This window comes from Triturus cristatus, chromosome 12, assembly GCF_964204655.1.
Source record: "Triturus cristatus chromosome 12, aTriCri1.1, whole genome shotgun sequence".
In the NCBI taxonomy this organism is placed as follows: domain Eukaryota; kingdom Metazoa; phylum Chordata; class Amphibia; order Caudata; family Salamandridae; genus Triturus; species Triturus cristatus.
In genome coordinates, this window is record NC_140595.1 from 662,817,017 (window position 1) to 662,839,472 (window position 22,456).

Consider the following 22,456-nt stretch of genomic DNA (forward strand, 5'->3'; position numbering starts at 1 on the left):
AGTGGTGAAGGCGATGGACTGCTAATCCATTGTGCTCTGCATGCGTGGGTTCGAATCCCACCTTCGTCGGAAAGCCATCAGAGTCTCTTTTGATGGCCAGCATTTCTTGTAGTATAATTACACTCTCTTTCAAGACAGAGCCAGGATCCGCTAGATGGGATCATCTGACTGTTCCATTTTAACAAATATGTCAAATAAAGTGAAGTATTTTGTGTGTAATAGAAATTAGATCTTTCATGGAGTTTCCAGAGGATTGCCTTTCACTCACTCCTGGCTTATTAACCAGTTTGGATAAATAGATTGATAAGAAAGCAGCTCTTACTCCTAAAGTTTAGGCCGTCTCAAATGAATGACTGTTAACATATGTCTGCCCCACAGAGACAGATCACTTCTAATAAGTGGGTTCTCTATATGTCACTGATTGCAGACATACTAACTAGAGCTATCAGTATGGTCTTGAATGTGAAAACTCTTATTTTCTCATATGAAAATGTAGTTTTTCATACTTCCAAGAAAAGTGCCTTAAGCATGGTCTTCAATGTGTGCGCGCACGTGGACATTCATATGCAACTACGTTTCCATACAGAGTCTCAAAATCATAGATATATTCATACCTCAGTAAGAATACATGTTGCAATTTACATCCTGCGTGCAGACTGGCCTTGTAGCTCAGTGGCAGAGCACTGGTCTTGTAAACCAGGGGTCATGAGTTCAAGCCTCATCATGGCCTTTTTACATGAGTCTTTCTGTATGTTGTTTTCAAGTCATTCTTCCCTGGAGTCACACCTTGCTTTAGGATTGCTTATTGCCAAGCTTCCCTTTCCTGCTTTCATATTATCAAGAAAATATCATGAAGATCATTGAATTATAAATTATTGCCTCACCCCTTCCGATCGCCTGACGAACGCCATTCTAACCCTGCCGGGCAAGCCCTGCCGGGCAAAGCCAAATAAGCCATGCATATTTACAGTTCCTTTGAAAGGCAGAGCGAGGACTAGGACCTCTGTTCCGACTGAATCTGCATCCACAGAAAGGATGTTATAAGGCCCTTCAAATTTCACCAAGGAGATGTGAAATTCTTCCCCCATAAAATACTTTTTTTCCCAGATACCCCGGCTCTTAGGCAAATGAGGTTACTCCTCAAAACCCCACCCCCACTCACCATAAATATCCTTCTCTCCTACTGTCCATTCAAATGATACAAGGTATCTTGTACATAGAGAGAAAGGGAGAATAGGCAGACTTGTGCTTCAAAGATTTGGTGACCTTGGATGGGTGGGTTGAATGAAGAAGTGAACCTGGTTTCTGGGAAAGGAGTATCGAGATGAAGATGAGGAAAAGTGAACATGGACCACATTCATAGGTTAGAGAAATACATTTAATAGGTTGAATGGTTTTGAAAAGTGAACTTCGAGCAGTAATTGTTGTTTTTTAAATTGCAAAGAAATTAAAAATGAATGTGGGATTGGAGGCACACTCTGAGCAGAAAAGCACCATAAGCTGCTATGGTGCAACTCAAGATGGTGAATAGAACCTTTAATATGATGATGCTCTTCTTTTGCTAGTTTTTTCGAGTCACCTTTTATTGTAAGTAGCTGATACAGCATTTTTTGCAGCTCTTCAGTTTATGGTTATCATGTGAGAACACTGTTTTCATCATATTTATTATTCTACAAATGTATTTTTAAATGCACTGATGTGGTGTTTGCATGAAATGCAAGATGGCACATCATGGAATGTTTAAACTGAGCATCGCGTAGGATATGTGATATTTGGCACCCAGAGGAGTAGGACACGTAGATCCTATAAGAAGTAAAGACTCTCTAGCAAGGGCCGTCCATACTCTGAGTTTAAACTTTACTTTTTGTGAAATGGTTTATGAAAAACAACACGGCTGCTCCAGGTGAGGCTCAAACTCACAACCTCGGCATGGCTCAGTGCAAGTACTGCTGTATAAGTACCGCGCGCTAACCGATTGCGCCACTGGAGCTCTCTCTTTTCACATCTCCCCAGGTGAGCCATCTACAGCTGACCAAGTAGATGACAGACACTGCTCCATCATTCACTGTGCAAGATCGACTCACATGCTAGCATGTTATCATGACTATTAAAAATACAGTCCAAACGGAATAGATTCTATAATTGTCCTATAACATATGCTATGTCTATTCAAAACCCCATAGAATTATATCTTGACAGTTCTGACAAAGTCTAGGGGAATCTTATGAATATTTGTAATTAGCACATAGTAAGAATTTCCCAAAAATGAAATGTAGGTCCCTAATTGGGGGAAGACGTGGAATGTGAGATCTTGCCTCAGCTGTTTTTTTTCTTTTTTAGGTACAGTATATTGACACTTCAGTACCTTTTGTGAAGCAAGGTTTCAGATGGGGCTGTAGGGCAGACGAGGTGGCCGAGTGGTTAAGGCGATGGACTGCTAATCCATTGTGCTCTGCACGCGTGGGATCGAATCCCACCTTCGTCGGAAAGCCATCAGAGTCTCTTTTGATGGCCAGCATTTCTTGTAGTATAATTACACTCTCTTTCAAGACAGAGCCAGGATCCGCTAGATGGGATCATCTGACTGTTCCATTTTAACAAATATGTCAAATAAAGTGAAGTATTTTGTGCGTAATAGAAATTAGATCTTTCATGGAGTTTCCAGAGGATTGCCTTTCACTCACTCCTGGCTTATTAACCAGTTTGGATAAATAGATTGATAAGAAAGCAGCTCTTACTCCTAAAGTTTAGGCCGTCTCAAATGAATGACTGTTAACATATGTCTGCCCCACAGAGACAGATCACTTCTAATAAGTGGGTTCTCTATATGTCACTGATTGCAGACATACTAACTAGAGCTATCGGTATGGTCTTGAATGTGAAAACTCTTATTTTCTCATATGAAAATGTAGTTTTTCATACTTCCAAGAAAAGTGCCTTAAGCATGGTCTTCAATGTGTGCGCGCACGTGGACATTCATATGCAACTACGTTTCCATACAGAGTCTCAAAATCATAGATATATTCATACCTCAGTAAGAATACATGTTGCAATTTACATCCTGCGTGCAGACTGGCCTTGTAGCTCAGTGGCAGAGCACTGGTCTTGTAAACCAGGGGTCATGAGTTCAAGCTTCATCAGGGCCTTTTTACATGAGTCTTTCTGTATGTTGTTTTCAAGTCATTCTTCCCTGGAGTCACACCTTGCTTTAGGATTGCTTATTGCCAAGCTTCGCTTTCCTGCTTACATATTATCAAGAAAATATCATGAAGATCATTGAATTATAAATTATTGCCTCACCCCTTCCGATCGCCTGATGAACGCCTGACAAACGCCATTCTCACCCTGCCGGGCAAAGCCAAATAAGCCATGCATATTTACAGTTCCTTTGAAAGGCAGAGCGAGGACTAGGACCTCTGTTCCGACTGAATCTGCATCCACAGAAAGGATGTTATAAGGCCCTACAAATTTCACCAAGGAGATGTGAAATTCTTCCCCCATAAAATACTTTTTTTCCCAGATACCCCGGCTCTTAGGCAAATGAGGTTACTCCTCAAAACCCCAACCCCACTCACCATAAATATCCTTCTCTCCTGCTGTCCATTCAAATGATACAAGGTATCTTGTACATAGAGAGAAAGGGAGAATAGGCAGACTTGTGCTTCAAAGATTTGGTGACCTTGGATGGGTGGGTTTAATGAAGAAGTGAACCTGGTTTCTGGGAAAGGAGTATCGAGATGAAGATGAGGAAAAGTGAACATGGACCACATTCATAGGTTAGAGAAATACATTTAATAGGTTGAATGGTTTTGAAAAGTGAACTTCGAGCAGTAATTGTTGTTTTTTAAATTGCAAATAAATTAAAAATGAATGTGGGATTGGAGGCACACTCTGAGCAGAAAAGCACCATAAGCTGCTATGGTGCAACTCAAGATGGTGAATAGAACCTTTAATATGATGATGCTCTTCTTTTGCTAGTTTTTTCGAGTCACCTTTTATTGTAAGTAGCTGATACAGCATTTTTTGCAGCTCTTCAGTTTATGGTTATCATGTGAGAACACTGTTTTCATCATATTTATTATTCTACAAATGTATTTTTAAATGCACTGATGTGGTGTTTGCATGAAATGCAAGATGGCACATCATGGAATGTTTAAACTGAGCATCGCGTAGGATATGTGATATTTGGCACCCAGAGGAGTAGGACACGTAGATCCTATAAGAAGTAAAGACTCTCTAGCAAGGGCCGTCCATACTCTGAGTTTAAACTTTACTTTTTGTGAAATGGTTTATGAAAAACAACACGGCTGCTCCAGGTGAGGCTCGAACTCACAACCTCGGCATGGCTCAGTGCAAGTACTGCTGTATAAGTACCGCGCGCTAACCGATTGCGCCACTGGAGCTCGCTCTTTTCACATCTCCCCAGGTGAGCCATCTACAGCTGACCAAGTAGATGACAGACACTGCTCCATCATTCACTGTGCAAGATCGACTCACATGCTAGCATGTTATCATGACTATTAAAAATACAGTCCAAACGGAATAGATTCTATAATTGTCCTATAACATATGCTCTGTCTATTCAAAACCCCATAGAATTATATCTTGACAGTTCTGACAAAGTCTAGGGGAATCTTATGAATATTTGTAATTAGCACATAGTAAGAATTTCCCAAAAATGAAATGTAGGTCCCTAATTGGGGGAAGACGTGGAATGTGAGATCTTGCCTCAGCTGTTTTTTTTCTTTTTTAGGTACAGTATATTGACACTTCAGTACCTTTTGTGAAGCAAGGTTTCAGATGGGGCTGTAGGGCAGACGAGGTGGCCGAGTGGTTAAGGCGATGGACTGCTAATCCATTGTGCTCTGCACGCGTGAGTTCGAATCCCACCTTTGTCGGAAAGCCATCAGAGTCTCTTTTGATGGCCAGCATTTCTTGTAGTATAATTACACTCTCTTTCAAGACAGAGCCAGGATCCGCTAGATGGGATCATCTGACTGTTCCATTTTAACAAATATGTCAAATAAAGTGAAGTATTTTGTGCGTAATAGAAATTAGATCTTTCATGGAGTTTCCAGAGGATTGCCTTTCACTCACTCCTGGCTTATTAACCAGTTTGGATAAATAGATTGATAAGAAAGCAGCTCTTACTCCTAAAGTTTAGGCCGTCTCAAATGAATGACTGTTAACATATGTCTGCCCCACAGAGACAGATCACTTCTAATAAGTGGGTTCTCTATATGTCACTGATTGCAGACATACTAACTAGAGCTATCAGTATGGTCTTGAATGTGAAAACTCTTATTTTCTCATATGAAAATGTAGTTTTTCATACTTCCAAGAAAAGTGCCTTAAGCATGGTCTTCAATGTGTGCGCGCACGTGGACATTCATATGCAACTACGTTTCCATACAGAGTCTCAAAATCATAGATATATTCATACCTCAGTAAGAATACATGTTGCAATTTACATCCTGCGTGCAGACTGGCCTTGTAGCTCAGTGGCAGAGCACTGGTCTTGTAAACCAGGGGTCATGAGTTCAAGCCTCATCAGGGCCTTTTTACATGAGTCTTTCTGTATGTTGTTTTCAAGTCATTCTTCCCTGGAGTCACACCTTGCTTTAGGATTGCTTATTGCCAAGCTTCCCTTTCCTGCTTTCATATTATCAAGAAAATATCATGAAGATCATTGAATTATAAATTATTGCCTCACCCCTTCCGATCGCCTGACGAACGCCAGACCAACGCCATTCTCACCCTGCCGGGCAAAGCCAAATAAGCCATGCATATTTACAGTTCCTTTGAAAGGCAGAGCGAGGACTAGGACCTCTGTTCCTACTGAATCTGAATCCACAGAAAGGATGTTATAAGGCCCTACAAATTTGACCAAGGAGATGTGAAATTCTTCCCCCATAAAATACTTTTTTTCCCAGATACCCCGGCTCTTAGGCAAATGAGGTTACTCCTCAAAACCCCAACCCCACTCACCATAAATATCCTTCTCTCCTGCTGTCCATTCAAATGATACAAGGTATCTTGTACATAGAGAGAAAGGGAGAATAGGCAGACTTGTGCTTCAAAGATTTGGTGACCTTGGATGGGTGGGTTTAATGAAGAAGTGAACCTGGTTTCTGGGAAAGGAGTATCGAGATGAAGATGAGGAAAAGTGAACATGGACCACATTCATAGGTTAGAGAAATACATTTAATAGGTTGAATGGTTTTGAAAAGTGAACTTCGAGCAGTAATTGTTGTTTTTTAAATTGCAAATAAATTAAAAATGAATGTGGGATTGGAGGCACACTCTGAGCAGAAAAGCACCATAAGCTGCTATGGTGCAACTCAAGATGGTGAATAGAACCTTTAATATGATGATGCTCTTCTTTTGCTAGTTTTTTCGAGTCACCTTTTATTGTAAGTAGCTGATACAGCATTTTTTGCAGCTCTTCAGTTTATGGTTATCATGTGAGAACACTGTTTTCATCATATTTATTATTCTACAAATGTATTTTTAAATGCACTGATGTGGTGTTTGCATGAAATGCAAGATGGCACATCATGGAATGTTTAAACTGAGCATCGCGTAGGATATGTGATATTTGGCACCCAGAGGAGTAGGACACGTAGATCCTATAAGAATTAAAGACTCTCTAGCAAGGGCCGTCCATACTCTGAGTTTAAACTTTACTTTTTGTGAAATGGTTTATGAAAAACAACACGGCTGCTCCAGGTGAGGCTCGAACTCACAACCTCGGCATGGCTCAGTGCAAGTACTGCTGTATAAGTACCGCGTGCTAACCGATTGCGCCACTGGAGCTCGCTCTTTTCTCATCTCCCCAGGTGAGCCATCTACAGCTGACCAAGTAGATGACAGACACTGCTCCATCATTCACTGTGCAAGATCGACTCACATGCTAGCATGTTATCATGACTATTAAAAATACAGTCCAAACGGAATAGATTCTATAATTGTCCTATAACATATGCTCTGTCTATTCAAAACCCCATAGAATTATATCTTGACAGTTCTGACAAAGTCTAGGGGAATCTTATGAATATTTGTAATTAGCACATAGTAAGAATTTCCCAAAAATGAAATGTAGGTCCCTAATTGGGGGGAAGACGTGGAATGTGAGATCTTGCCTCAGCTGTTTTTTTTCTTTTTTAGGTACAGTATATTGACACTTCAGTACCTTTTGTGAAGCAAGGTTTCAGATGGGGCTGTAGGGCAGACGAGGTGGCCGAGTGGTTAAGGCGATGGACTGCTAATCCATTGTGCTCTGCACGCGTGGGTTCGAATCCCACCTTTGTCGGAAAGCCATCAGAGTCTCTTTTGATGGCCAGCATTTCTTGTAGTATAATTACACTCTCTTTCAAGACAGAGCCAGGATCCGCTAGATGGGATCATCTGACTGTTCCATTTTAACAAATATGTCAAATAAAGTGAAGTATTTTGTGCGTAATAGAAATTAGATCTTTCATGGAGTTTCCAGAGGATTGCCTTTCACTCACTCCTGGCTTATTAACCAGTTTGGATAAATAGATTGATAAGAAAGCAGCTCTTACTCCTAAAGTTTAGGCCGTCTCAAATGAATGACTGTTAACATATGTCTGCCCCACAGAGACAGATCACTTCTAATAAGTGGGTTCTCTATATGTCACTGATTGCAGACATACTAACTAGAGCTATCAGTATGGTCTTGAATGTGAAAACTCTTATTTTCTCATATGAAAATGTAGTTTTTCATACTTCCAAGAAAAGTGCCTTAAGCATGGTCTTCAATGTGTGCGCGCACGTGGACATTCATATGCAACTACGTTTCCATACAGAGTCTCAAAATCATAGATATATTCATACCTCAGTAAGAATACATGTTGCAATTTACATCCTGCGTGCAGACTGGCCTTGTAGCTCAGTGGCAGAGCACTGGTCTTGTAAACCAGGGGTCATGAGTTCAAGCCTCATTAGGGCCTTTTTACATGAGTCTTTCTGTATGTTGTTTTCAAGTCATTCTTCCCTGGAGTCACACCTTGCTTTAGGATTGCTTATTGCCAAGCTTCCCTTTCCTGCTTTCATATTATCAAGAAAATATCATGAAGATCATTGAATTATAAATTATTGCCTCACCCCTTCCGATCGCCTGACCAACGCCAGACCAACGCCATTCTCACCCTGCCGGGCAAAGCCAAATAAGCCATGCATATTTACAGTTCCTTTGAAAGGCAGAGCGAGGACTAGGACCTCTGTTCCGACTGAATCTGCATCCACAGAAAGGATGTTATAAGGCCCTTCAAATTTCACCAAGGAGATGTGAAATTCTTCCCCCATAAAATACTTTTTTTCCCAGATACCCCGGCTCTTAGGCAAATGAGGTTACTCCTCAAAACCCCACCCCCACTCACCATAAATATCCTTCTCTCCTACTGTCCATTCAAATGATACAAGGTATCTTGTACATAGAGAGAAAGGGAGAATAGGCAGACTTGTGCTTCAAAGATTTGGTGACCTTGGATGGGTGGGTTGAATGAAGAAGTGAACCTGGTTTCTGGGAAAGGAGTATCGAGATGAAGATGAGGAAAAGTGAACATGGACCACATTCATAGGTTAGAGAAATACATTTAATAGGTTGAATAGTTTTGAAAAGTGAACTTCGAGCAGTAATTGTTGTTTTTTAAATTGCAAATAAATTAAAAATGAATGTGGGATTGGAGGCACACTCTGAGCAGAAAAGCACCATAAGCTGCTATGGTGCAACTCAAGATGGTGAATAGAACCTTTAATATGATGATGCTCTTCTTTTGCTAGTTTTTTCGAGTCACCTTTTATTGTAAGTAGCTGATACAGCATTTTTTGCAGCTCTTCAGTTTATGGTTATCATGTGAGAACACTGTTTTCATCATATTTATCATTCTACAAATGTATTTTTAAATGCACTGATGTGGTGTTTGCATGAAATGCAAGATGGCACATCATGGAATGTTTAAACTGAGCATCGCGTAGGATATGTGATATTTGGCACCCAGAGGAGTAGGACACGTAGATCCTATAAGAAGTAAAGACTCTCTAGCAAGGGCCGTCCATACTCTGAGTTTAAACTTTACTTTTTGTGAAATGGTTTATGAAAAACAACACGGCTGCTCCAGGTGAGGCTCAAACTCAAAACCTCGGCATGGCTCAGTACAAGTACTGCTGTATAAGTACCGCGAGCTAACCGATTGCGCCACTGGAGCTCTCTCTTTTCACATCTCCCCAGGTGAGCCATCTACAGCTGACCAAGTAGATGACAGACACTGCTCCATCATTCACTGTGCAAGATCGACTCACATGCTAGCATGTTATCATGACTATTAAAAATACAGTCCAAACGGAATAGATTCTATAATTGTCCTATAACATATGCTCTGTCTATTCAAAACCCCATAGAATTATATCTTGACAGTTCTGACAAAGTCTAGGGGAATCTTATGAATATTTGTAATTAGCACATGGTAAGAATTTCCCAAAAATGAAATGTAGGTCCCTAATTGGGGGAAGACGTGGAATGTGAGATCTTGCCTCAGCTGTTTTTTTTCTTTTTTAGGTACAGTATATTGACACTTCAGTACCTTTTGTGAAGCAAGGTTTCAGATGGGGCTGTAGGGCAGACGAGGTGGCCGAGTGGTTAAGGCGATGGACTGCTAATCCATTGTGCTCTGCACGCGTGGGTTCGAATCCCACCTTTGTCGGAAAGCCATCAGATTCTCTTTTGATGGCCAGCATTTCTTGTAGTATAATTACACTCTCTTTCAAGACAGAGCCAGGATCCGCTAGATGGGATCATCTGACTGTTCCATTTTAACAAATATGTCAAATAAAGTGAAGTATTTTGTGCGTAATAGAAATTAGATCTTTCATGGAGTTTCCAGAGGATTGCCTTTCACTCACTCCTGGCTTATTAACCAGTTTGGATAAATAGATTGATAAGAAAGCAGCTCTTACTCCTAAAGTTTAGGCCGTCTCAAATGAATGACTGTTAACATATGTCTGCCCCACAGAGACAGATCACTTCTAATAAGTGGGTTCTCTATATGTCACTGATTGCAGACATACTAACTAGAGCTATCGGTATGGTCTTGAATGTGAAAACTCTTATTTTCTCATATGAAAATGTAGTTTTTCATACTTCCAAGAAAAGTGCCTTAAGCATGGTCTTCAATGTGTGCGCGCACGGGGACATTCATATGCAACTACGTTTCCATACAGAGTCTCAAAATCATAGATATATTCATACCTCAGTAAGAATACATGTTGCAATTTGCATCCTGCGTGCAGACTGGCCTTGTAGCTCAGTGGCAGAGCACTGGTCTTGTAAACCAGGGGTCATGAGTTCAAGCCTCATTAGGGCCTTTTTACATGAGTCTTTCTGTATGTTGTTTTCAAGTCATTCTTCCCTGGAGTCACACCTTGCTTTAGGATTGCTTATTGCCAAGCTTCCCTTTCCTGCTTTCATATTATCAAGAAAATATCATGAAGATCATTGAATTATAAATTATTGCCTCACCCCTTCCGATCGCCTGACGAACGCCAGACCAACGCCATTCTCACCCTGCCGGGCAAAGCCAAATAAGCCATGCATATTTACAGTTCCTTTGAAAGGCAGAGCGAGGACTAGGACCTCTGTTCCGACTGAATCTGAATCCACAGAAAGGATGTTATAAGGCCCTACAAATTTCACCAAGGAGATGTGAAATTCTTCCCCCATAAAATACTTTTTTTCCCAGATACCCCGGCTCTTAGGCAAATGAGGTTACTCCTCAAAACCCCACCCCCACTCACCATAAATATCCTTCTCTCCTCCTGTCCATTCAAATGATACAAGGTATCTTGTACATAGAGAGAAAGGGAGAATAGGCAGACTTGTGCTTCAAAGATTTGGTGACCTTGGATGGGTGGGTTTAATGAAGAAGTGAACCTGGTTTCTGGGAAAGGAGTATCGAGATGAAGATGAGGAAAAGTGAACATGGACCACATTCATAGGTTAGAGAAATACATTTAATAGGTTGAATGGTTTTGAAAAGTGAACTTCGAGCAGTAATTGTTGTTTTTTAAATTGCAAATAAATTAAAAATGAATGTGGGATTGGAGGCACACTCTGAGCAGAAAAGCACCATAAGCTGCTATGGTGCAACTCAAGATGGTGAATAGAACCTTTAATATGATGATGCTCTTCTTTTACTAGTTTTTTCGAGTCACCTTTTATTGTAAGTAGCTGATACAGCATTTTTTGCAGCTCTTCAGTTTATGGTTATCATGTGAGAACACTGTTTTCATCATATTTATTATTCTACAAATGTATTTTTAAATGCACTGATGTGGTGTTTGCATGAAATGCAAGATGGCACATCATGGAATGTTTAAACTGAGCATCGCGTAGGATATGTGATATTTGGCACCCAGAGGAGTAGGACACGTAGATCCTATAAGAAGTAAAGACTCTCTAGCAAGGGCCGTCCATACTCTGAGTTTAAACTTTACTTTTTGTGAAATGGTTTATGAAAAACAACACGGCTGCTCCAGGTGAGGCTCGAACTCACAACCTCGGCATGGCTCAGTGCAAGTACTGCTGTATAAGTACCACGCGCTAACCGATTGCGCCACTGGAGCTCGCTCTTTTCACATCTCCCCAGGTGAGCCATCTACAGCTGACCAAGTAGATGACAGACACTGCTCCATCATTCACTGTGCAAGATCGACTCACATGCTAGCATGTTATCATGACTATTAAAAATACAGTCCAAACGGAATAGATTCTATAATTGTCCTATAACATATGCTCTGTCTATTCAAAACCCCATAGAATTATATCTTGACAGTTCTGACAAAGTCTAGGGGAATCTTATGAATATTTGTAATTAGCACATAGTAAGAATTTCCCAAAAATGAAATGTAGGTCCCTAATTGGGGGAAGACGTGGAATGTGAGATCTTGCCTCAGCTGTTTTTTTTCTTTTTTAGGTACAGTATATTGACACTTCAGTACCTTTTGTGAAGCAAGGTTTCAGATGGGGCTGTAGGGCAGACGAGGTGGCCAAGTGGTTAAGGCGATGGACTGCTAATCCATTGTGCTCTGCACGCGTGGGTTCGAATCCCACCTTTGTCGGAAAGCCATCAGAGTCTCTTTTGATGGCCAGCATTTCTTGTAGTATAATTACACTCTCTTTCAAGACAGAGCCAGGATCCGCTAGATGGGATCATCTGACTGTTCCATTTTAACAAATATGTCAAATAAAGTGAAGTATTTTGTGCGTAATAGAAATTAGATCTTTCATGGAGTTTCCAGAGGATTGCCTTTCACTCACTCCTGGCTTATTAACCAGTTTGGATAAATAGATTGATAAGAAAGCAGCTCTTACTCCTAAAGTTTAGGCCGTCTCAAATGAATGACTGTTAACATATGTCTGCCCCACAGAGACAGATCACTTCTAATAAGTGGGTTCTCTATATGTCACTGATTGCAGACATACTAACTAGAGCTATCAGTATGGTCTTGAATGTGAAAACTCTTATTTTCTCATATGAAAATGTAGTTTTTCATACTTCCAAGAAAAGTGCCTTAAGCATGGTCTTCAATGTGTGCGCGCACGTGGACATTCATATGCAACTACGTTTCCATACAGAGTCTCAAAATCATAGATATATTCATACCTCAGTAAGAATACATGTTGCAATTTACATCCTGCGTGCAGACTGGCCTTGTAGCTCAGTGGCAGAGCACTGGTCTTGTAAACCAGCGGTCATGAGTTCAAGCCTCATTAGGGCCTTTTTACATGAGTCTTTCTGTATGTTGTTTTCAAGTCATTCTTCCCTGGAGTCACACCTTGCTTTAGGATTGCTTATTGCCAAGCTTCCCTTTCCTGCTTTCATATTATCAAGAAAATATCATGAAGATCATTGAATTATAAATTATTGCCTCACCCCTTCCGATCGCCTGACCAACGCCAGACCAACGCCATTCTCACCCTGCCGGGCAAAGCCAAATAAGCCATGCATATTTACAGTTCCTTTGAAAGGCAGAGCGAGGACTAGGACCTCTGCTCCGACTGAATCTGAATCCACAGAAAGGATGTTATAAGGCCCTACAAATTTCACCAAGGAGATGTGAAATTCTTCCCCCATAAAATACTTTTTTTCCCAGATACCCCGGCTCTTAGGCAAATGAGGTTACTCCTCAAAACCCCACCCCCACTCACCATAAATATCCTTCTCTCCTGCTGTCCATTCAAATGATACAAGGTATCTTGTACATAGAGAGAAAGGGAGAATAGGCAGACTTGTGCTTCAAAGATTTGGTGACCTTGGATGGGTGGGTTTAATGAAGAAGTGAACCTGGTTTCTGGGAAAGGAGTATCGAGATGAAGATGAGGAAAAGTGAACATGGACCACATTCATAGGTTAGAGAAATACATTTAATAGGTTGAATAGTTTTGAAAAGTGAACTTCGAGCAGTAATTGTTGTTTTTTAAATTGCAAATAAATTAAAAATGAATGTGGGATTGGAGGCACACTCTGAGCAGAAAAGCACCATAAGCTGCTATGGTGCAACTCAAGATGGTGAATAGAACCTTTAATATGATGATGCTCTTCTTTTGCTAGTTTTTTCGAGTCACCTTTTATTGTAAGTAGCTGATACAGCATTTTTTGCAGCTCTTCAGTTTATGGTTATCATGTGAGAACACTGTTTTCATCATATTTATCATTCTACAAATGAATTTTTAAATGCACTGATGTGGTGTTTGCATGAAATGCAAGATGGCACATCATGGAATGTTTAAACTGAGCATCGCGTAGGATATGTGATATTTGGCACCCAGAGGAGTAGGACACGTAGATCCTATAAGAAGTAAAGACTCTCTAGCAAGGGCCGTCCATACTCTGAGTTTAAACTTTACTTTTTGTGAAATGGTTTATGAAAAACAACACGGCTGCTCCAGGTGAGGCTCAAACTCAAAACCTCGGCATGGCTCAGTACAAGTACTGCTGTATAAGTACCGCGCGCTAACCGATTGCGCCACTGGAGCTCTCTCTTTTCACATCTCCCCAGGTGAGCCATCTACAGCTGACCAAGTAGATGACAGACACTGCTCCATCATTCACTGTGCAAGATCGACTCACATGCTAGCATGTTATCATGACTATTAAAAATACAGTCCAAACGGAATAGATTCTATAATTGTCCTATAACATATGCTCTGTCTATTCAAAACCCCATAGAATTATATCTTGACAGTTCTGACAAAGTCTAGGGGAATCTTATGAATATTTGTAATTAGCACATGGTAAGAATTTCCCAAAAATGAAATGTAGGTCCCTAATTGGGGGAAGACGTGGAATGTGAGATCTTGCCTCAGCTGTTTTTTTTCTTTTTTAGGTACAGTATATTGACACTTCAGTACCTTTTGTGAAGCAAGGTTTCAGATGGGGCTGTAGGGCAGACGAGGTGGCCGAGTGGTTAAGGCGATGGACTGCTAATCCATTGTGCTCTGCACGCGTGGGTTCGAATCCCACCTTCGTCGGAAAGCCATCAGATTCTCTTTTGATGGCCAGCATTTCTTGTAGTATAATTACACTCTCTTTCAAGACAGAGCCAGGATCCGCTAGATGGGATCATCTGACTGTTCCATTTTAACAAATATGTCAAATAAAGTGAAGTATTTTGTGCGTAATAGAAATTAGATCTTTCATGGAGTTTCCAGAGGATTGCCTTTCACTCACTCCTGGCTTATTAACCAGTTTGGATAAATAGATTGATAAGAAAGCAGCTCTTACTCCTAAAGTTTAGGCCGTCTCAAATGAATGACTGTTAACATATGTCTGCCCCACAGAGACAGATCACTTCTAATAAGTGGGTTCTCTATATGTCACTGATTGCAGACATACTAACTAGAGCTATCGGTATGGTCTTGAATGTGAAAACTCTTATTTTCTCATATGAAAATGTAGTTTTTCATACTTCCAAGAAAAGTGCCTTAAGCATGGTCTTCAATGTGTGCGCGCACGTGGACATTCATATGCAACTACGTTTCCATACAGAGTCTCAAAATCATAGATATATTCATACCTCAGTAAGAATACATGTTGCAATTTACATCCTGCGTGCAGACTGGCCTTGTAGCTCAGTGGCAGAGCACTGGTCTTGTAAACCAGGGGTCATGAGTTCAAGCCTCGTTAGGGCCTTTTTACATGAGTCTTTCTGTATGTTGTTTTCAAGTCATTCTTCCCTGGAGTCACACCTTGCTTTAGGATTGCTTATTGCCAAGCTTCCCTTTCCTGCTTTCATATTATCAAGAAGATATCATGAAGATCATTGAATTATAAATTATTGCCTCACCCCTTCCGATCGCCTGACGAACGCCAGACCAACGCCATTCTCACCCTGCCGGGCAAAGCCAAATAAGCCATGCATATTTACAGTTCCTTTGAAAGGCAGAGCGAGGACTAGGACCTCTGTTCCGACTGAATCTGAATCCACAGAAAGGATGTTATAAGGCCCTACAAATTTCACCAAGGAGATGTGAAATTCTTCCCCCATAAAATACTTTTTTTCCCAGATACCCCGGCTCTTAGGCAAATGAGGTTACTCCTCAAAACCCCACCCCCACTCACCATAAATATCCTTCTCTCCTGCTGTCCATTCAAATGATACAAGGTATCTTGTACATAGAGAGAAAGGGAGAATAGGCAGACTTGTGCTTCAAAGATTTGGTGACCTTGGATGGGTGGGTTGAATGAAGAAGTGAACCTGGTTTCTGGGAAAGGAGTATCGAGATGAAGATGAGGAAAAGTGAACATGGACCACATTCATAGGTTAGAGAAATACATTTAATAGGTTGAATGGTTTTGAAAAGTGAACTTCGAGCAGTAATTGTTGTTTTTTAAATTGCAAATAAATTAAAAATGAATGTGGGATTGGAGGCACACTCTGAGCAGAAAAGCACCATAAGCTGCTATGGTGCAACTCAAGATGGTGAATAGAACCTTTAATATGATGATGCTCTTCTTTTGCTAGTTTTTTCGAGTCACCTTTTATTGTAAGTAGCTGATACAGCATTTTTTGCAGCTCTTCAGTTTATGGTTATCATGTGAGAACACTGTTTTCATCATATTTATTATTCTACAAATGTATTTTTAAATGCACTGATGTGGTGTTTGCATGAAATGCAAGATGGCACATCATGGAATGTTTAAACTGAGCATCGCGTAGGATATGTGATATTTGGCACCCAGAGGAGTAGGACACGTAGATCCTATAAGAAGTAAAGACTCTCTAGCAAGGGCCGTCCATACTCTGAGTTTAAACTTTACTTTTTGTGAAATGGTTTATGAAAAACAACACGGCTGCTCCAGGTGAGGCTCGACCTCACAACCTCGGCATGGCTCAGTGCAAGTACTGCTGTATAAGTACCGCGCGCTAACCGATTGCGCCACTGGAGCTCGCTCTTTTCACATCTCCCCAGGTGAGCCATCTACAGCTGACCAAGTAGATGACAGACACTGCTCCATCATTCACTGTGCAAGATCGACTCACATGCTAGCATGTTATCATGACTATTAAAAATACAGTCCAAACGGAATAGATTCTATAATTGTCCTATAACATATGCTCTGTCTATTCAAAACCCCATAGAATTATATCTTGACAGTTCTGACAAAGTCTAGGGGAATCTTATGAATATTTGTAATTAGCACATAGTAAGAATTTCCCAAAAATGAAATGTAGGTCCCTAATTGGGGGAAGACGTGGAATGTGAGATCTTGCCTCAGCTGTTTTTTTTCTTTTTTAGGTACAGTATATTGACACTTCAGTACCTTTTGTGAAGCAAAGTTTCAGATGGGGCTGTAGGGCAGACGAGGTGGCCGAGTGGTTAAGGCGATGGACTGCTAATCCATTGTGCTCTGCACGCGTGGGTTCGAATCCCACCTTTGTCGGAAAGCCATCAGAGTCTCTTTTGATGGCCAGCATTTCTTGTAGTATAATTACACTCTCTTTCAAGACAGAGCCAGGATCCGCTAGATGGGATCATCTGACTGTTCCATTTTAACAAATATGTCAAATAAAGTGAAGTATTTTGTGCGTAATAGAAATTAGATCTTTCATGGAGTTTCCAGAGGATTGCCTTTCACTCACTCCTGGCTTATTAACCAGTTTGGATAAATAGATTGATAAGAAAGCAGCTCTTACTCCTAAAGTTTAGGCCGTCTCAAATGAATGACTGTTAACATATGTCTGCCCCACAGAGACAGATCACTTCTAATAAGTGGGTTCTCTATATGTCACTGATTGCAGACATACTAACTAGAGCTATCAGTATGGTCTTGAATGTGAAAACTCTTATTTTCTCATATGAAAATGTAGTTTTTCATACTTCCAAGAAAAGTGCCTTAAGCATGGTCTTCAATGTGTGCGCGCACGTGGACATTCATATGCAACTACGTTTCCATACAGAGTCTCAAAATCATAGATATATTCATACCTCAGTAAGAATACATGTTGCAATTTACATCCTGCGTGCAGACTGGCCTTGTAGCTCAGTGGCAGAGCACTGGTCTTGTAAACCAGGGGTCATGAGTTCAAGCCTCATCAGGGCCTTTTTACATGAGTCTTTCTGTATGTTGTTTTCAAGTCATTCTTCCCTGGAGTCACACCTTGCTTTAGGATTGCTTATTGCCAAGCTTCCCTTTCCTGCTTTCATATTATCAAGAAAATATCATGAAGATCATTGAATTATAAATTATAGCCTCACCCCTTCCGATCGCCTGACGAACGCCAGACCAACGCCATTCTCACCCTGCCGGGCAAAGCCAAATAAGCCATGCATATTTACAGTTCCTTTGAAAGGCAGAGCGAGGACTAGGACCTCTGTTCCGACTGAATCTGAATCCACAGAAAGGATGTTATAAGGCCCTACAAATTTCACCAAGGAGATGTGAAATTCTTCCCCCATAAAATACTTTTTTTCCCAGATACCCCGGCTCTTAGGCAAATGAGGTTACTCCTCAAAACCCCACCCCCACTCACCATAAATATCCTTCTCTCCTGCTGTCCATTCAAATGATACAAGGTATCTTGTACATAGAGAGAAAGGGAGAATAGGCAGACTTGTGCTTCAAAGATTTGGTGACCTTGGATGGGTGGGTTGAATGAAGAAGTGAACCTGGTTTCTGGGAAAGGAGTATCGAGATGAAGATGAGGAAAAGTGAACATGGACCACATTCATAGGTTAGAGAAATACATTTAATAGGTTGAATGGTTTTGAAAAGTGAACTTCGAGCAGTAATTGTTATTTTTTAAATTGCAAATAAATTAAAAATGAATGTGGGATTGGAGGCACACTCTGAGCAGAAAAGCACCATAAGCTGCTATGGTGCAACTCAAGATGGTGAATAGAACCTTTAATATGATGATGCTCTTCTTTTGCTAGTTTTTTCGAGTCACCTTTTATTGTAAGTAGCTGATACAGCATTTTTTGCAGCTCTTCAGTTTATGGTTATCATGTGAGAACACTGTTTTCATCATATTTATTATTCTACAAATGTATTTTTAAATGCACTGATGTGGTGTTTGCATGAAATGCAAGATGGCACATCATGGAATGTTTAAACTGAGCATCGCGGAGGATATGTGATATTTGGCACCCAGAGGAGTAGGACACGTAGATCCTATAAGAAGTAAAGACTCTCTAGCAAGGGCCGTCCATACTCTGAGTTTAAACTTTACTTTTTGTGAAATGGTTTATGAAAAACAACACGGCTGCTCCAGGTGAGGCTTGAACTCACAACCTCGGCATGGCTCAGTGCAAGTACTGCTGAATAAGTACCGCACGCTAACCGATTGCGCCACTGGAGCTCTCTCTTTTCACATCTCCCCAGGTGAGCCATCTACAGCTGACCAAGTAGATGACAGACACTGCTCCATCATTCACTGTGCAAGATCGACTCACATGCTAGCATGTTATCATGACTATTAACAATACAGTCCAAACGGAATAGATTCTATAATTGTCCTATAACATATGCTCTGTCTATTCAAAACCCCATAGAATTATATCTTGACAGTTCTGACAAAGTCTAGGGGAATCTTATGAATATTTGTAATTAGCACATAGTAAGAATTTCCCAAAAATGAAATGTAGGTCCCTAATTGGGGGAAGACGTGGAATGTGAGATCTTGCCTCAGCTGTTTTTTTTCTTTTTTAGGTACAGTATATTGACACTTCAGTACCTTTTGTGAAGCAAGGTTTCAGATGGGGCTGTAGGGCAGACGAGGTGGCCGAGTGGTTAAGGCGATGGACTGCTAATCCATTGTGCTCTGCACGCGTGGGTTCGAATCCCACCTTCGTCGGAAAGCCATCAGAGTCGCTTTTGATGGCCAGCATTTCTTGTAGTATAATTACACTCTCTTTGAAGACAGAGCCAGGATCCGCTAGATGGGATCATCTGACTGTTCCATTTTAACAAATATGTCAAATAAAGTGAAGTATTTTGTGCGTAATAGAAATTAGATCTTTCATGGAGTTTCCAGAGGATTGCCTTTCACTCACTCCTGGCTTATTAACCAGTTTGGATAAATAGATTGATAAGAAAGCAGCTCTTGCTCCTAAAGTTTAGGCCGTCTCAAATGAATGACTGTTAACATATGTCTGCCCCACAGAGACAGATCACTTCTAATAAGTGGGTTCTCTATATGTCACTGATTGCAGACATACTAACTAGAGCTATCGGTATGGTCTTGAATGTGAAAACTCTTATTTTCTCATATGAAAATGTAGTTTTTCATACTTCCAAGAAAAGTGCCTTAAGCATGGTCTTCAATGTGTGCGCGCACGTGGACATTCATATGCAACTACGTTTCCATACAGAGTCTCAAAATCATAGATATATTCATACCTCAGTAAGAATACATGTTGCAATTTACATCCTGCGTGCAGACTGGCCTTGTAGCTCAGTGGCAGAGCACTGGTCTTGTAAACCAGGGGTCATGAGTTCAAGCCTCATTAGGGCCTTTTTACATGAGTCTTTCTGTATGTTGTTTTCAAGTCATTCTTCCCTGGAGTCACACCTTGCTTTAGGATTGCTTATTGCCAAGCTTCCCTTTCCTGCTTTCATATTATCAAGAAAATATCATGAAGATCATTGAATTATAAATTATTGCCTCACCCCTTCCGATCGCCTGACGAACGCCAGACCAACGCCATTCTCACCCTGCCGGGCAAAGCCAAATAAGCCATGCATATTTACAGTTCCTTTGAAAGGCAGAGCGAGGACTAGGACCTCTGTTCCGACTGAATCTGAATCCACAGAAAGGATATTATAAGGCCCTACAAATTTCACCAAGGAGATGTGAAATTCTTCCCCCATAAAATACTTTTTTTCCCAGATACCCCGGCTCTTAGGCAAATGAGGTTACTCCTCAAAACCCCACCCCCACTCACCATAAATATCCTTCTCTCCTGCTGTCCATTCAAATGATACAAGGTATCTTGTACATAGAGAGAAAGGGAGAATAGGCAGACTTGTGCTTCAAAGATTTGGTGACCTTGGATGGGTGGGTTTAATGAAGAAGTGAACCTGGTTTCTGGGAAAGGAGTATCGAGATGAAGATGAGGAAAAGTGAACATGGACCACATTCATAGGTTAGAGAAATACATTTAATAGGTTGAATGGTTTTGAAAAGTGAACTTCGAGCAGTAATTGTTGTTTTTTAAATTGCAAATAAATTAAAAATGAATGTGGGATTGGAGGCACACTCTGAGCAGAAAAGCACCATAAGCTGCTATGGTGCAACTCAAGATGGTGAATAGAACCTTTAATATGATGATGCTCTTCTTTTGCTAGTTTTTTCGAGTCACCTTTTATTGTAAGTAGCTGATACAGCAGTTTTTTGCAGCTCTTCAGTTTATGGTTATCATGTGAGAACACTGTTTTCATCATATTTATTATTCTACAAATGTATTTTTAAATGCACTGATGTGGTGTTTGCATGAAATGCAAGATGGCACATCATGGAATGTTTAAACTGAGCATCGCGTAGGATATGTGATATTTGGCACCCAGAGGAGTAGGACACGTAGATCCTATAAGAAGTAAAGACTCTCTAGCAAGGGCCGTCCATACTCTGAGTTTAAACTTTACTTTTTGTGAAATGGTTTATGAAAAACAACACGGCTGCTCCAGGTGAGGCTCGAACTCACAACCTCGGCATGGCTCAGTGCAAGTACTGCTGTATAAGTACCGCGCGCTAACCGATTGCGCCACTGGAGCTCGCTCTTTTCACATCTCCCCAGGTGAGCCATCTACAGCTGACCAAGTAGATGACAGACACTGCTCCATCATTCACTGTGCAAGATCGACTCACATGCTAGTATGTTATCATGACTATTAAAAATACAGTCCAAACGGAATAGATTCTATAATTGTCCTATAACATATGCTCTGTCTATTCAAAACCCCATAGAATTATATCTTGACAGTTCTGACAAAGTCTAGGGGAATCTTATGAATATTTGTAATTAGCACATAGTAAGAATTTCCCAAAAATGAAATGTAGGTCCCTAATTGGGGGAAGACGTGGAATGTGAGATCTTGCCTCAGCTATTTTTTTTCTTTTTTAGGTACAGTATATTGACACTTCAGTACCTTTTGTGAAGCAAGGTTTCAGATGGGGCTGTAGGGCAGACGAGGTGGCCGAGTGGTTAAGGCGATGGACTGCTAATCCATTGTGCTCTGCACGCGTGGGTTCGAATCCCACCTTTGTCGGAAAGCCATCAGAGTCTCTTTTGATGGCCAGCATTTCTTGTAGTATAATTACACTCTCTTTCAAGACAGAGCCAGGATCCGCTAGATGGGATCATCTGACTGTTCCATTTTAACAAATATGTCAAATAAAGTGAAGTATTTTGTGCGTAATAGAAATTAGATCTTTCATGGAGTTTCCAGAGGATTGCCTTTCACTCACTCCTGGCTTATTAACCAGTTTGGATAAATAGATTGATAAGAAAGCAGCTCTTACTCCTAAAGTTTAGGCCGTCTCAAATGAATGACTGTTAACATATGTCTGCCCCACAGAGACAGATCACTTCTAATAAGTGGGTTCTCTATATGTCACTGATTGCAGACATACTAACTAGAGCTATCAGTATGGTCTTGAATGTGAAAACTCTTATTTTCTCATATGAAAATGTAGTTTTTCATACTTCCAAGAAAAGTGCCTTAAGCATGGTCTTCAATGTGTGCGCGCACGTGGACATTCATATGCAACTACGTTTCCATACAGAGTCTCAAAATCATAGATATATTCATACCTCAGTAAGAATACATGTTGCAATTTACATCCTGCGTGCAGACTGGCCTTGTAGCTCAGTGGCAGAGCACTGGTCTTGTAAACCAGCGGTCATGAGTTCAAGCCTCATTAGGGCCTTTTG

The 22,456-nt window shown here is 40.7% G+C and overlaps 12 non-coding genes across 12 annotated transcripts; 8 read left to right on the forward strand and 4 right to left on the reverse strand.

The window, feature by feature from the left end:
* Positions 1 to 1,895: 1,895 nt before the first annotated feature.
* On the reverse strand, positions 1,896 to 1,990 carry TRNAI-UAU (transfer RNA isoleucine (anticodon UAU)). The gene is made up of 2 exons: positions 1,953 to 1,990; positions 1,896 to 1,931 (listed from the first exon to the last, which is right to left on the reverse strand). It is a non-coding gene; the product is annotated as a tRNA-Ile (tRNA).
* A 2,318-nt stretch (positions 1,991 to 4,308) lies between these two features.
* TRNAI-UAU (transfer RNA isoleucine (anticodon UAU)) lies at positions 4,309 to 4,403 on the reverse strand. Its single transcript has 2 exons — positions 4,366 to 4,403; positions 4,309 to 4,344 (listed from the first exon to the last, which is right to left on the reverse strand). It is a non-coding gene; the product is annotated as a tRNA-Ile (tRNA).
* Positions 4,404 to 5,487: 1,084 nt separating this feature from the next.
* On the forward strand, positions 5,488 to 5,559 carry TRNAT-UGU (transfer RNA threonine (anticodon UGU)). Its single transcript has one exon. It is a non-coding gene; the product is annotated as a tRNA-Thr (tRNA).
* A 1,671-nt stretch (positions 5,560 to 7,230) lies between these two features.
* TRNAS-GCU (transfer RNA serine (anticodon GCU)) lies at positions 7,231 to 7,312 on the forward strand. Its single transcript has one exon. It is a non-coding gene; the product is annotated as a tRNA-Ser (tRNA).
* Positions 7,313 to 9,643: 2,331 nt separating this feature from the next.
* TRNAS-GCU (transfer RNA serine (anticodon GCU)) lies at positions 9,644 to 9,725 on the forward strand. The gene has a single exon. It is a non-coding gene; the product is annotated as a tRNA-Ser (tRNA).
* Positions 9,726 to 11,548: 1,823 nt separating this feature from the next.
* TRNAI-UAU (transfer RNA isoleucine (anticodon UAU)) lies at positions 11,549 to 11,643 on the reverse strand. Its single transcript has 2 exons — positions 11,606 to 11,643; positions 11,549 to 11,584 (listed from the first exon to the last, which is right to left on the reverse strand). It is a non-coding gene; the product is annotated as a tRNA-Ile (tRNA).
* A 2,826-nt stretch (positions 11,644 to 14,469) lies between these two features.
* Positions 14,470 to 14,551, forward strand: TRNAS-GCU (transfer RNA serine (anticodon GCU)). The gene has a single exon. It is a non-coding gene; the product is annotated as a tRNA-Ser (tRNA).
* Positions 14,552 to 16,882: 2,331 nt separating this feature from the next.
* On the forward strand, positions 16,883 to 16,964 carry TRNAS-GCU (transfer RNA serine (anticodon GCU)). Its single transcript has one exon. It is a non-coding gene; the product is annotated as a tRNA-Ser (tRNA).
* Positions 16,965 to 17,553: 589 nt separating this feature from the next.
* On the forward strand, positions 17,554 to 17,625 carry TRNAT-UGU (transfer RNA threonine (anticodon UGU)). Its single transcript has one exon. It is a non-coding gene; the product is annotated as a tRNA-Thr (tRNA).
* Positions 17,626 to 19,295: 1,670 nt separating this feature from the next.
* On the forward strand, positions 19,296 to 19,377 carry TRNAS-GCU (transfer RNA serine (anticodon GCU)). The gene has a single exon. It is a non-coding gene; the product is annotated as a tRNA-Ser (tRNA).
* A 1,824-nt stretch (positions 19,378 to 21,201) lies between these two features.
* Positions 21,202 to 21,296, reverse strand: TRNAI-UAU (transfer RNA isoleucine (anticodon UAU)). The gene is made up of 2 exons: positions 21,259 to 21,296; positions 21,202 to 21,237 (listed from the first exon to the last, which is right to left on the reverse strand). It is a non-coding gene; the product is annotated as a tRNA-Ile (tRNA).
* Positions 21,297 to 21,709: 413 nt separating this feature from the next.
* Positions 21,710 to 21,791, forward strand: TRNAS-GCU (transfer RNA serine (anticodon GCU)). The gene has a single exon. It is a non-coding gene; the product is annotated as a tRNA-Ser (tRNA).
* The last annotated feature ends 665 nt before the right edge of the window (positions 21,792 to 22,456 follow it).